The sequence below is a fragment of the Nomascus leucogenys genome, chromosome 22a (genome assembly GCF_006542625.1).
Source record: "Nomascus leucogenys isolate Asia chromosome 22a, Asia_NLE_v1, whole genome shotgun sequence".
Lineage (NCBI taxonomy): Eukaryota > Metazoa > Chordata > Mammalia > Primates > Hylobatidae > Nomascus > Nomascus leucogenys.
The window spans coordinates 49,178,290-49,193,763 of record NC_044402.1 but is presented as its reverse complement, the minus strand read 5'-3'; the positions used below and the strand labels follow the sequence as shown (position 1 = coordinate 49,193,763).

The window sequence follows — 15,474 nt, the reverse complement described above, 5'->3', positions numbered from 1 at the left end:
TGTAAAATGCAAAACTGTTAAACTAAAATATAACAGGAGAAAACCTAGATGACCATGGATATGGCGATGACATTTTATTTTATTACTCAATTAGAAAATTTTATTGAAACAATGTGAGTGAATAATTCTTTTGCTGCAAATTTACAACTATTAAGATATGATCATGAAAATGGGTTGATCACTAATGAATGGGTTTGTCATTAGAGACCAACCCATTTTTTAAACATAAAATGAAGGGTCAGGCCCAATATTAGCATAAACTACATCAGTATCAATAAAAGATATTTTTAAAATCAGAAATAATTAAAGTGACACATACCTATTTTGTTTTTGTTATTAACTACGTGGGCACCCATGAGAGGATTCTAATAATCTTAGGATTGCCAGAAGTAACATATGGAGGAAGAAATAAGACAAAAGACCTACAAAAGGCCGGGCACGGTGGCTTACGCCTGTAATCTCAGCACTTTGGGAGGCCAAGGTGGGCGGATCACGAGTTCAGGAGATCGAGACTATCCTGGCTAACATGGTGAAACCTCGTCTCTACTAAAAATGCAAAAAATTAGCTGGGCGAGGTGGCACGCGCCTGTAGTCCCAGCTACTCAGGAGGCTGAGGTAGGAGAATTGCTTGAACCCGGGAGGTGGAGGTTGCAGTGAGCTGAGATCTTGCCACTGCACTTCAGCCTGGGCAACAGAGCGAGAGACTCCGTCTCAAAAAAAAAAACCTAAGACAGTTGCTCATAAAGAAAGCAAGAAAGCAACAAAGCTAAGACTCCCACTCAGAGAGTGGGCAGTACTTCCTCTCGCTGGGGGCAGGCCAAAAGGAGGACTCCCATGGAGCCTAGCTTGGGTCCCAGTTGACAGAAACGTATAAACAGATGTTCTGTTGGGCAACTCGAATAATTCTTATTTTTATATACAATCTTTCAGAAAAGAACTATAATAATTACGATGTGATACTATTCTAGAAAATAACTAATTGATATCTTTACTTTATTAACCTTTTTCTTGTGTGCATACAAACATGCATATATACACAGTTTTGGAGGAAAAGACAGTTATAGTTCATAGTTTACTATAAATGCACATCATCCAACTCGATAGAAATTTACTGCAAATGCGTATCACACAATTCGATAGAAATCTATGTGCTCCAGAATGTACAGAAGCTACGCAATGTTCCAAAGAGTGTCATTGTCACCTCTGGTTTTTTGTTTGGTTTAAAGACAAGGTTTCACTCTGTCATCCTAGTGCAATGGTGTGATTATGGCTCACTGCAGCCTCTGCCTCCCAGGCTCAAGCAATCCTTCCACATCAGCCTCCCAAGTAGCTGGGGCTACAGATGTGTTCCACCACACATGACTAAGCAATCACATTTTAGATAAAACATCAAAGATATGTCCCGTGAAAGAAGTAACAAACTTCATTAAAATTTAAAATTCTACTCTGCTAGAGATAATATCAAAAGAGTGAGAAGACACGGATTAAAGAAAATATTTGCAAAAAGCATATGTAATGAACAACTTATTCAAAATATGCAAAGGACTCCTAAAACTAAACAGCAGGAACACAACCCAATCAAAAAATAGGCTAAAGACCCTAACAGATATCTTGCTAAAGAAGATATACAGATGGTCAATGAGCATAAGAAAAGATGCTCCACATTATATGTAAACAGAAATGTATTATTGTTTTAATTGTATTATACTACTCACTACCCAGCTATTAGAATGGCCAAAATCTGGAACACTGACCACACCTACGCTGGTGAGGATATGGAGCAACAGAAACTCTTATTCATTGCTGGTGGGAATGAAAAATGGTACAGCTACTTTGGAAGACAGTTTGGTGGTTTCTTACAACACTAGACATACTTTTATTATATGATCCAGCAATCACACCCCTTGGCAGCTATCCAAAGGAGCTGAAAACATGTCTACACAAAAAACTGCACATAAATGTTTTTAGAAGCTTTATTCATAATTGCCAAAAGTTGGAAGTAACCAATATGTCTTTCAGTAGGTAAATGAATAAATATACTACGGTACATCAGACAATGGAATATTATTCAGCCCTAAAAATAAATGAGTTATTAAAGCATGAAAAGACATGGAGGAAACTTAAATGCTTATCACTAAATGGAAGACAACCAGGAAAATTGTTACCCTAAAGTCAATTGAAGAAAGTGTTGTAAGAAGGAGAATGTATTAAAAGCTGCAGGTATCCCAAGTAAGGTGAGGGGTGGGAAATGATTTTAGCCATGTGGAGATAATTGGCGACCCTGTCAAGGCATTATAGGATCACTGACAGTCCTTCAGAGGCTGGTAGGTGGATGAATGTGTTGATAGATGTGCTTGGAAGGTCTCTTCTGATTGTGAAGTAGGAAGTAAAGTCATCAATTGAACACAAGGATGGGAGAGGAGGTGTTGGAGCATTGGGATGAGAGATATGAAATAGTGACTTAATTTTTTTTTTTTTTTTGAGACGGAGTCTCGCTGTCTGTCGCCCAGGCTGGAGGGCAGTGGCGCCATCTCAGCTCACTGCAACCTCCGCCCCCCGGGTTCAAGTTATTCTCCTGCCTCAGCCTCCCGAGTAGCTGGGATTACAGGCGCGCGCCATCACATCTGGCTATTTTTTTTTTTTTTTTTTTTTTTTGTATTTTTAGTAGAGATGGGGTTTCGCCATGTTGGCCAGGCTGGTCTCGAATTCCTAACCTCAGGTAATCCCCCGCCTCGGCCTCCAAAGTGCTGGGATTACAGGCTTGGGCCACTGCATCCGGCTGAAATAGTGACTTAGAGCAAGAGGATTGGGAGTGGACTAATCTAAACGCGTAGGGTACAATTTGCCTAGTAGCCTTCAGCACCTACTTGAGATTCTTTGTCACGAATTTAAAGTGAGCTCTGTCAACTGATTGTGTGTTTTCCTTCCGCCATGTTTAGCTGCCCTGGTTGTGGCTTTGCCAAAGGAGTACGAAGTGGGAGAGGCAGGGAAATTGAGAGTGCAGCAAGAGCGTGACTCTAATATGTGCTGGGTAAAGAGAGAAGAAAATTCATGAACCGGAGGGAGGAATAGGGAACAGACAATTGAGTCTCCGAGGATTTGTTCCAGCAACATAAGCAGCCACTAAGCACCAAATAAGTTTCTGATGCATAGAGAGTCAGATAACAAGTAAAGATTAGGACACTATCATGTTTCCCAGGAACTTCTTGTTGAAAGAGAGAGACAAATATATAGAAAGTGACAAACACAAACACGGAAGCATTAACCTGCCGTGGGAACATTAAAGAGTGAGAGAGTCAAAGAGCCTAACACGACTTCCTATGAGACAAGAATTGCCCCCGGGGCTGTGATGGCCGAGTGGTTAAGGCGTTGGACTCGAAATCCAATGGGGGTTCGCCACGCAGGTTCAAATCCTGCTCACAGCGTCGCTATTTTCTGGTTAGATTTCCAACATGCTACTTCATCAGCTAGCTTTCATTAGTTCACTAGGATGGAAAGTTGTCAATGTTATCGTTGTGGCTTTTACAGCGCGCGCACACTTGTGGAAATGTACATCAAGAAATATGTACATTTGAAGGCCGGGCGCGGTGGCTCACTCCTGCAATCTCCGCACTTCGGGAGGCCGAAACAGGCGGATCATTTGAGGTCAGGAGTTGGAGACCAGCCTGACCAACACGGTGAGAGCCCGTCTCTACTAAAAATGCAGAAAAATTAGCCCGGCTTACTGGCGCACGCCTGTAGTCCCAGCTACTTGGGAGCCTGAGGCAGGAGAATCGCTTGAACCTGGGAGGCGAAGGTTGCAGTGAGCCGAGATCGCGCCACTGCACTCCAGCCTGGGAGACAGAGTGAGACTGTCTCAAAGAAAAAGAAAATATTGGTTGTCTTACATCTAATCATAATGGCAAATACAACACAGGTGCAACGTTGAAAATATTAGGAATACAATTTCCCGTTTAGATTACTAGTATGACAGTTTTCTTAAAGCATTCTCAGGCAGCAATCTTTATATTTGTCCTGATCTCACAGCTGGTGGGAGCCAAAAAATTTAGGATGATAACAATCCGTCATATGCATTAGTTGCTCTTCAAAGTGTTTTGTATAAACGAGGAAACAGAGACACAAAGAGGATACATTTTGGCTTCTGACCACCTTCTTAAACCCATACGAAACTTCATCTCCTTATAAGCATTTCTTCATTTTCCACTATGTTGCTTACTTTGAACAGCTATGCAAGTAAAGTTCCTTGTTTCTAAGTCTCTATGTCAAATGCGATTCTGAAAAATGTGTACTTTCCCGAATTCTTGACTCCTTGTTAAATTTGAGTGTCTTCATCTGCTACTTTGAGTTGTAATACCATTTTACAATAAACTTCTCCCTAGTGAGTGGGTACTTGTTTTTTCCTTTTGGACGAGAAGAGGGAAAAACTATGATTAATGCCTCCAGAAATGTATTACAAAGCGCTTTACCTTTTGCAATATCTAAATTTAAAATAATACAGATTGATCATTACTGATCCACATACATCATTAGTGCCCAATGTAAGTATATTACAAATGAAATTCAGGCCGGGCGCGGTGGCTCACGCCTGTAATCCCAGCACTTCGGGAGGCCGAGGCGGGCGGACCACCTGAGGTAGGAAGTTCGAGATCAGCCTGACCAACATGGAGAAACCCCGTCTCTACTAAAAATACAAAATTACCCGGGCATGGAGGCACATGCCTGTAATCCCAGCTACTTGGGAGGCTGAGGCACGAGAATCACTCGAACTCAGGAAGCAGTGGTTGCAGTGAGCCGAGATCGCGCCGCTGCCCTCCAGCCTGGGCAACAAGAGCGAAACTCCGACTCAAAAAAAAAGGAAAAAAAAAAGGAAAAAAATCAAATTCAGGTAAAAGCAGCTGATTGGCCTGAAACACAAGTGACAAAAAGCTAAAAAGTAGGCACACACATAAAAGAAAAGATAGAAACACCAACATTGCTTTGAAGGAAAGACATTCATCTTAGCACATATATAATGTTTCAAGATGAAAATTGGTCATTATTTTCAATAAAGACACTTTATGTGAGTGTCTATGATGCCAACAAACCACAAAAGAAAACATGCTTTCCTTGAATCAGTGCGGTTTGGGGTTTTAATCCCTACCTAAATAAACAATCATTTTTTTTTCTGGCCCCAATAGTATAATACAATGTAATTATGAAAAGAGCAACAGTTAAAAAGGCTTTACAGGCACGGGCCAGTGGCGCAATGGATAACGCGTCTGACTACGGATCAGAAGATTCTAGGTTCGACTCCTGGCTGGCTCGCTTGTGCTCACCTTTTTCCTTCTTCAAAGCCTTATCAACAATCCGGTGAATGTCCTTTTCCAGAGTGGTACTGTTACGAATGTGAAAGAGACAAGCGTCGAACGAGCCAACCTACAGGATTTTGTTTCTACCTTTCATCTCTTTCTCAACTGGAGAAAGGAGAAAGGAGAAAAAGACCATTAGAAAGCTTAAAAATCAAAGAAGCTTAAAAAAAATTTATTTTCACGTAAATCTTCTTCATAAGTATTTTTTTCCATTGGAAGAAGTCCACATTCCTGGCGTCTCTGAGGCACAGCTCTTTCCGTGGGCATGACTGTTGTCAAAAAGAAAGGGGACATCCGAAGAAACGTTGAATCATTAAGGCAGGGCTGTGGGATGCGGGATGCAAGCTGCTCCTTGCATCAGCTGGGCCCCCTACACAGAGCTCAACCCTGAAGTCGGTGGACCCAACTCAGCCTCAACATCGCCCCCATCCACCACTCCCGCCACGGGCCTCTTCTTTCCCTCTCAGGTTCCCATCACTTTTCCTCCGCCCTGAGATCCTCGAGAAATAGAAGACAGGAGAATCGGCACGGACAGAGATACATAGATGATAGATGATAGATAGATAGATAGATAGATAGATAGATAGATAGATAGATAGATAGATAATAGATAGATATCCCAGAAGAAGATGAATGTGGAAGGTGGCAGCTTTGGGGCCGTGTCTGAACAGACGGACCTCCTTTCTCAGCGACCAGGAAGATGGTGGAGGAGAGAGAGGCTGGGAGGCAACCACAGTCAAGCGGGGGAAAATTCCTCAAACTAAACCAAAAGAGCATCTTAATATGTGGCTCGGTTCCCGAACGTATAGCTTGGATCTTCGCTCTGCGTCTCAGGTGAGTTTACCGAAGTTACTTACCAGTATGCGCTGTCGGGGGCACTGCGGGTAAACGAATGAAACCACAAACCTGGTAGTCCAAATGCGTTGGGTTGTGGACGGGTTGAACGGAGAACTGGCGATTCTTAAAACACCGCATTCACTTACATACTCTTCAAGCTAAGGGGGAGAAATTTTCCATGAAAGCCAGTGGCAGCCTCACGTGGTGTGGGCATTTATTTGCCTTGGAAACTGCCTGGGATCAGAAAAAAAGAATGAAGCACAGCCGTTATGAGGAACAAAACCTCGTATCTTGCTGCTATTAGTACCACACTCTCACCAAGTCACTGGCCACGCTGAGCCTGCTTTCCTTTCCCTATCGAAACTCGTTTAAAGCGTCAAAATAACATTGTCTCCCTTTCGATATTGAGAATGAAAAAAACATTGAAAAAAGTATATATTGCTTCCTAACGTTTCACTAAAAACTAAACAGGCAAATGTCATACCTCCTCTTAATTCCCCATTCCCTAAAACACGCCCACCTAGCTGCCGCAATGCCCCAACCCAATTTTCTTCAATACATTCTTCCTAATGCTTGCATCTTTTTTGTTGTTCTTTGTTTGTTTTGAGACGGAGTTTCGCTCTTGTTGCCCAGGCTGGAGTACTATGGCACGGTCTCAGCTCACCGCAAGCTCCGCCTCCCGGGCTCAAGTGATTCTCATGCTTCAGCCTCCCTAGTAGCTGGGATTACAGGCATGAGCCCAGCTTATTTTGTATTTTTAATAGAGACGGGGTTTCACCATATTGGTCAGGCTGGTATCCAACTCCTGACCTCAAATGCTCACCCCGCCTCGGCTTCCCAAAGTGCTGGGATTACAGGTTCGAGCCACCGTGCCCGACCTGTTCTTTTTATTTTTTACAATAAAGGGAAAGGGACGTAAGTAGCCTTCCTCGCTTGACGAATAAGAGAGCGTCTTAGTTTCGAATTCAGAGCAGCTGTGATTCGATTCAGACAGCTGTGATTCGACAGGCTTAAATTAAAAGACCTCCATTCAGATAAACGAACGGCCCAACCACAACATCCAGTGGCCCGTACGGGGATCGAACCCGCGACCTTGGCGTTATTAGCACCACGCTCTAACCAACTGAGCTAACCGGCCACGGAACTACATCAGTGTTTTAAAGGAAACCATATATAAATTCGTTGACATTTTTGTTTTTCTAAATAAAACAGATCTTTTTTCTTACTCCTTTCAAAAGAGACCTTTGAGACTATATTCACAGACTTTAGCAAGGAAGTCCAAACTATTTTAACTCTAAGCCAGACTAGAAAATTCACGGAGGAAATTTTTGACAGAGGATGTGGAAAAAGCTCTGTAATAGGATTTTCAATGGTGAGTGACGGGAACCTCCTCTTTTTATTTTATTTTTGTTATTGTTAGACAACAAATTTTTTTTTTTTTTGAACGTCACTGCTCCTTGCGGAGTGTGGCTAATTCAAAGGCAGTACGCCCAGAGTCGGCAGCCTTCTCTTTTTAGAGGCATGTCAGTGTGCTGGATCGCAAGTTGCAAACTTCCCTTTAGTGACTTGTAACTTAAGGACTTATTATTTTCAAGTTGGTTCAAGACAGCGCCGCCGAAAGGAAGGCTAATGGGGTTGAGGGAAGGAGCCGCGCCTTCTCAGTGTCTCTGAAGTCACAAACATAAGCATTGATGTAATCGGCGAAGATATTCAGGGGTGGAAACTGAGGTAGCCCGGCAGTACCGGAATTACATAGTAAATCTGGTATGCTTTTTGAGGGTGGTAGAAAAGGGCTACAGAGGTTTGCAGAAGGGCAAGATTGTGGTGGCACCCCGCTAGGTATTAAGTCTCATTTAACAGCAATTGTTATGTGTCACTCAAATTCCAACTTGGGAACCGAAGGATTTCAACCCGAGTTGGAGAGGCCAGAATAAGTGAGATACGCTCTTTCATCCTTGGTCAGGCTACTGGTTTCATCACCCGGATACAAGTTGAAAGAAACCTCCTGCAGCGTCAGGAACTGTCTCTCTACATGTGCCTGGGGTTTCCTTCGTGTTTTTGGAACCTTCAGGATCACTGACGCCTAATAAACTTTTAACGAATATATTAGCAGTTAAATGAATCAGCAAGTAACGATTTTGTTGATTCTAAAACTGACGCTGGCGCGAGGAAGTGTTGGAATTCTAGTGTTACTCTTAATATATTCAACGGTTAAAGACCGAAGTACCACCAGGAGCTTCGATGTTTTTATTCTTCTAGTCCTCAAGAGTTTTATCCTAGGGGTCAAGAACTGAGGCTTCTACTTGCTCAAAAATCACCTGAAAGGAAACTCTCTGATACAGTTCCTGCAGTAACACATCCTCTTCACACGTCGCAAAGAATTACATTCTGGTTTTTGAGGATCCCTCTTGCACATTCCGACTGGTGTTTATAGACCTCCGAGGTTCGCATGTAAAGCCATAGCAAGGGAATGAACTTGTCATATATGACATCAACACCGGAAGGATTACCCTTTTTTTCTCCTTCAGATAAATGGGAGCTAATCTTCTAACATTCCTGTACCCTGCCCTGAGGCTTGTTGGCAGGCAGAGCTCTTCATGCTGTCCTGACACTAACAGCACCAGCCTGGGTACTTATTCTTTCTTTTGTAACCAAAACCAAATACTATTGGAGAAGATCTGCACCTGGGACTAGAGAAATCACATTTTTTGCTAGTAACACCTAAGATTTAAGTCTGTTCTTCTCACTCCACCCCCCACCTTCAGTTGTGTTTCCCTGATCCAAAAACCGTATTATTCTTTACTTTGCTTTAAATGAAATACTATGTGTTAACGTTACCAGCAGTAATTCCAGACAAAAAGAAGGGTTCAATACAAGGTTTTCTGTCCTTCCTTAACCGTAAACATGGTATAAAATGATGATCAAATCTCTGTTGATATTAGATCCTAACTATCTCCATATCCTCCTCAGAGACTATCTAATTTCTTACTTTCCTATCTTCCCTAAAATAATCTATGCATAATCAAGCACGTCATTACTATCTTCACCTACATTATTGGCAACACAGCGGAACATCTGTCACAAGTGTCTTGTAAGATATATATAGAGAGATATTTTTTTCTTTTTCTTTTTTTGAGACGGAGTCTCTCTCTGTCGCTCAGGCTGGAGTGCAGTGGCGCGATCTCAGCTCACTGCAGCCTCCGCCTCCTGGGCTCAAGTGATTCTCCTGCCTCAGCCTCCCCAAGTAGCGGGGATTACAGGCGCCTGCCACCACACCCGTCTATTTTTTGTATTTTTAGTAGAGACCGGGTTTCACCATGTTGTCCAGGCAGCTATCGAACTCCTGACCTCAGGTGATCCGGCCGCCTCAACCTTCCAAAGTGTTGGGATTACCGGCATGAGCCACTGATCTTGGCCTTGTAAGATAATTTCAAAATATTTATGTTATATTCCAGATTAGGTTATTTTAATTATCTAAGACTGCCTCAGGAAAAATACTGAATCAATACTTTTTTTTTTAAAATCTAAGACTGCCTCAGGAAAAATACTGAATCAATACTAACAATTTTTTTTTTTTAAGAAATGTGGATGACCTCGCCATGTTGTGCAGGCTGGCCTTGAAGCCATAGACCCAAGTGATCCTCTTGCCTCAGCCTCCCAAGTATCTGGGGCCGCTGTGCTGCCGCACCTGCCACTGTGCCCAGCTCATTTATTTTACAATGTGAATATATATATGCGCATATGTGTGTGTGTGTGTGTGTGTGTAATCACATATAGCCTTAGTATTACTAAAATTCAGGTTATTTTTAATGTGTCATCTCTTGCGTCTCTGCACAGTAAAAATGACTAGTCATGCACTGAGACTGTCCCTGCAACTGAAAACAACTAAAATGCTGTATAAAACAAGCAAAACTTCTAAAAAAATTCAAAGTGCTGATAATAATTTAAGGATTTAACAGACCAAATTCTGAGTGAAAGTAGAAACACAGGGAGTTAAGCATAGAATTGAAAGTGCTTGGCCAGGCGCTGTGACTCACGCCTGTAATCCCAGCACTTTGGGAGGCCGAGGCGGGCAGATCACCTAAGGTCAGGAGTTTGAGACCAGCCTGGCCAACAAGGCGAAACCCCGTCTCTACTAAAAAATTACAAAAATTAGCCGGGTGTGGCGGAGGGCCCCTGTAATCCCAGTTACTCGGGAGGCTGAGGCAGGAGAATCGCTTGAATCCGGGAGGCAGAGTTTGCAGTGAGCCGAGATCAAGCCACTGCACTCCAGCCTGGGCGACGGAGCGAGACTCCGTCTGAAAAACAAACAAACAAAAAAACATGTAAGTGCACACTGAATGAGGTACTGAATAAGATTGCTTTCTTCCTCTCAACGAACTACTAAAATCTGTGGAGGAGCTCACGTTTATGGGAGTGGAACTGCGTTTTTTGAAATGACTTACAAGAGCCCTTTTCATTATAAGGGCAAGTGCATGTATTCCCTTACCATATAAATTAAATGTCAATATGGACTTACATATTGGTAGGTGGCTGACATTTGGTGGAGGGCCAGTATTACACAGTTAACGCGGCCAAGCATTAATTTAGCAGAGTCGACATGTACAAAAGAGTCCGGAAATGGCTGTCGAAACCCGGAATTGAGCCAGAGACCGGCAGATCATCAGTCTAACACTCTCCCAATTGAGCTGTTTCGGCTATCTGTAAGGAATGAGTTGTTTTGTTTTGTTTTTGTTTTTATTTTTTTTTTTTGTTTTTTTGTTTTGTCAGTTGCTTTCAAATCGCCCTTCATGAACACCCTCCTAGTTTCCTTTCTGGGTGCTATATTTCAGAGAAAGTAAAACATATATGGTTCCTTAGGATATTAATTGGATGGGCATAGGGATTTGGTGATTCAAAACTTCCTGCTGAAATAGGATGCTTCCTAGAATTGAAGACACCACCAGACACCACCATCTGGGATAATTTCTTTTCTTTTTCTTTTCTTTTCTTTTTTTTTTTTTTTTTCTGAGACAGTTTTGCTCTTGTTGCCCAGGCTGGAGTGCAACGGCGCGACCTTGGCTCACCGCAACCTCCGCCTCCCAGGTTCAAGCGAGTCTCCTGCCTCAGCCTCCCAAGTAGCTGAGATTACAGACATGCGGTACTACGCCAAGTTTTTCTTTTTTTTTTTTTTTTTTTTGTATTTTTAGTACAGATGGGGTGTCTCCATGTTGGTTAGGCTAGTCTCGAACTCCTGACCTCAGGTGATCCGCCCACCTCTGTCTCCCAAAGTGCTTGGATTACAGGCGTGAGCCACCACGCCCGGCCGGAAGTATTGAGTTTTAGGAAAATGAAGGATTAGGCACATATATTTACTTAAGAATATACATTTCTTTTTGGCAAATTCTACATAATATAAGGCTAAACACACTAATCTAGGAATAGCAATTATTTCTGAGAAAGGGAGTGGTATTGCAGGTGAGAGGAGATATTTTTGCTGTTTTTCCTGTATTGTGTAGAATATTTATATTCAGAAAATAGCCATTATTTGGATAATTAAAAGAATAATAATTTAGCATATACTATATTAAAATGCATGAGATAGTTGAAGTCGACAAACCTTACCTCCTACATAATGTAAAACTTTATACTATTTAGTTATTGACAAAGCCAAACACAACCTTCCCCTTTTTTTCTTTTTTTTTTTTTTGAGACGGAATCTTGCTCTCTCTCCCACTCTCCCAGTCTGGAGCGCAGTGGCGAGATCTCGGCTCACTGCAAGCTCCGCCTCCCGGGTTCACGCCATTCTCCTGCCTCAGCCTCCCGAGTAGCTGAGACTGTAGGTGCCCACACCACGCCTGGCTAACCACGGGGGTTTCACCGTGTTAGCCAGGATGGTCTCGATCTCCTGACCTCATGATCTATCCCCGTCGGCCTCCCAAAGTGCTGAGATTACAGGAGTGAGCCACCATGCCCAGCCTACAAATGTTATCAATTTGATGAAGTCTAATTTATCTATTTTTGTCATTGTTCTCTGTGCTTTTGGTATGATATCCAAGAAATCATTGCCAAATGTCATGAAGACTTTCTCCAATGTTTTCATCTAAGAATTTTAAGGTTTTAGCACCTATGTTTAAGTCTTTGATCTGTTTTTAAGTTAGTTTTTACGTGTATTATAAGGTAAACATCCAACTTCATTCTTTTGCATGTAGATATCCAGTTTTCCCGGCACCATTTGTTGAAAAGTCTGTTCTTTCTCCATTAAATGGTCCTGGCACGCTTGTCACAAATCAGTTGGCCATATAAGCCATAGTTTATTTCTGGGCCCTCTATTCACTTGTGTCTGTATGTCTCTCCTTATGCCACTACCATACTGTTTTGATGACTGTAGCTTTAAAGTAAATGTTGAGGTCAGGAAGTATGAAGCCTCCAACTTTGTTCTTCTTTTTCTTTTTCCTTTTTTCTTTTATTTTTGCATAAAGACAAACTTTATTGAGCCCCTCAGCACTAGCTCTCTTTTTCCTGCACAGCCTTGGTTCCCCAGAGACGTCCAGTCCGGCGGGGAGCAATGAGACCCACTTCGCGGTCAGCAGGGGCATCCATGTTGAAGGCTGGCCGGGCCTACCACAAATATAAGGCAAAGAGGAACTGCTGGCCAGGAGTACGGGGTGTGGCCATGAACCCTGTGGGGCATGCTTTTGAAGGTGGCAACCCCCAGCACATTGGCAAGCCCTCCATCATCATGAAGGTGTTTAAAGTTTGTCAAATGCTTTTTTGCGTTAATGCAAAGGACTGTGTTTTTTCTTTCATTCTGTTTCTGTATACATTATATTAATTACTTGTTTTGTATGCTGAATCCTTCCATTTCAGGAATAAATCCTACTTTGCTATGGTGTATAATCATTTTAATATGTTGTTGAATTTAGTTTGCCAGTATTTTGTTGAGGAATTTAGTATCGATATTCATAAAAAAAATTGGCCTGTAGCTTTCTTTTTTGTAATGGCTTTGTCTGGCTTTGGTATCAGAATAATGCTAGCTTCATAAAATGAGTTAGGAAGTGTTTCCTACTCTTCAGTTTTGTGGAAAAGTGTGAGAAGGACTGCTGAAGTATTTAAGTGTTTGATAGAATTCATCAGTTAAGTCAGCCGGTCCAGGGCTTTTTTTCATCGTAGGTTTTGATTACTGTTTCAATATCCTTACTAGTTATAGGTCTATTCAGATTTCTAATTCTTTATGATTCAATCTTTGTAGATTGTGTGTTACTAGGAGTTTGTTCATTTAATCTAGGTCATCCAATTTGCTGGCATACAATTTTTCATAGTGTACTCTTATAATTCTTCTTATTTTTGTAAATTCAGTGATAATATCCCCACTTTCACTTCCAATTTTAATAATTTGAGTCTCTTGTCTTTTTTTTTGTTTTTCCTTAGTCAATCTAGTTAAATGTCAAGTTTGCTGACAATGTAGACAATGTAGACAACTTTTCAAAGAACTTCTGGTTTTATTGAATTGTCTGTATGGTTTTCAGCCGGCCGTTTCTGATGGCGTTTTATTACAGCCTGCCCTATGGATTTAGCACTTTCTAACCAGTCTCCACAATTGCATAAGCCTATTACTTCTTCAATTTATCTGTCTGTTGCTGTGCACCTCTCTCCGAATTCTCCCTCTCTCTCCCTCTCCCTCCCTCCTTCTCTGTCTCTGCCTCTCTCTCCCACCTTCCCCTCCTCTTACACACACACACACACACACACACACACACAGACACACCCCTTGATGAGTACACACAAAATGAACACACCTGGGAAACCAGAGCATTTCCAGTTCCTTTTCAGTTACTACCCACTCTCCCCAGATGGAAGCACTATTGTGACTTCTGGTTGGACAGCGGAATGTTGCCTGCTTTATAATTTAAATCAGTGGAGCCACAGAGTACGTCCTTTTCTGTCTGGTTTACTTTAGTGGACATCTCTGTGAGATTCATCCACATAGCTGTAGATTGTTCATTCTTGTTGCAATAGATTATTTCATGTGAATTCATTCATGCATCTATTGATGGGCGATTGGGAAGTTTCCAGTAGTTTTTATTATTCTGAATAGGTTACTGGGCATTCTGGTAAATATATTTGTGAATATATGTACCAATTTGTGGTAGGCAAATAACAACTGTCAGGATGTGATATCTTTGATTTTAATAAGTGGAAAGTCTGAAAGATATGGAAAGAAACTACCAGAAAAAAAAATATGAGTAGAAAATATAGATTTTCTAAAGCCAAACCTGGATTGTCTCGCCGTAGGTGCTTAAATTCTTATGCCCCCCGAAGGGGTTGTTTCCGTAGTGTAGTGGTTATCACGTTCGCCTAACACGCGAAAGGTCCCTGGTTCGAAACCAGGCGGAAACAAGCGGTTTCCCATTTTACGTTTTGTTCCTGATCCTGATAATCTCTATTTGAACCAGATAGGACTTTTGTATATCATCAGGCACCTAAATCAAAGGATCTCATATCCTCCTTTTTTTGATTTGAGCCACCTCAGGAACATTTTTGCTCCCTCCTTTGTCCTGAGCCGTGGCGAGGCTCACATCGCCCCATCTTCCGGGCCCCAGCATGTCGCTGTCCCAGCTCCCTCCCCTTATGCTCTGCATGGCCTGTAGGTTCTAGGTCCCAAAGTAGGCTCTCGGTAGTGCAGGACCCCGCCTATACTGTGCAGGTGAGGTTGGCTTCCTTGAAATTTCCAAAGCCACTTGCGCAGGTTCTTTGCAAAGAGATTTTCCTCAGGGGTTTCTAAAAATAAGCAACGCTTAGGACACAGGCCCGTGAGAAAAAAATAAAAAAAGAAACAGGGCCATGCTTTGAGCCAAATGAATAACTGATATTCTATTGTTTGCCCTTTACCCTTAAGTGCAGAGAGAATTTTGCACAAAATAGGTAAGAGGCAATTTCATGTGGATACTTAGAAACTGTCAAGTGTTAAAATAAATAAATACATAAATAAATAATAAAAAATTAGATACTGGCCTGGCCTCTATGGGTACTCAACACCAGATATTGGCATTATTGGTAAGATGCTCCAATCAACTGAACTGATCAGTAACAAAGAAACTGATTTATTTCTTAAACTTAAGAGTGTGCTAGGCTGGACGCCACAGCGGCTCAAGTCTGCAATCCCATCACTCTGGGAGGCCAAGGCGGGTGGATTACTTGAGGTCAGGAGTTCAAGACCAGCTTGGCCAACATGGCAAAAACCCCATCTCCACAAAATTACAAAAATTAGCTGGGCATGGTGGCACGCACCTGTAGTCCCAGCTACTTG

The 15,474-nt window shown here is 42.1% G+C and overlaps 4 non-coding genes across 4 annotated transcripts; 3 read left to right on the top strand and 1 right to left on the bottom strand.

Moving 5' to 3' along the window:
* The first annotated feature begins 3,343 nt into the window (after positions 1 to 3,343).
* TRNAS-CGA lies at positions 3,344 to 3,425 on the top strand. The gene has a single exon. It is a non-coding gene; the product is annotated as a tRNA-Ser (tRNA).
* A 1,806-nt stretch (positions 3,426 to 5,231) lies between these two features.
* On the top strand, positions 5,232 to 5,304 carry TRNAR-ACG. The gene has a single exon. It is a non-coding gene; the product is annotated as a tRNA-Arg (tRNA).
* A 1,945-nt stretch (positions 5,305 to 7,249) lies between these two features.
* Positions 7,250 to 7,323, bottom strand: TRNAI-AAU. The gene has a single exon. It is a non-coding gene; the product is annotated as a tRNA-Ile (tRNA).
* Positions 7,324 to 14,491: 7,168 nt separating this feature from the next.
* On the top strand, positions 14,492 to 14,564 carry TRNAV-AAC. Its single transcript has one exon. It is a non-coding gene; the product is annotated as a tRNA-Val (tRNA).
* Positions 14,565 to 15,474: the final 910 nt, after the last annotated feature.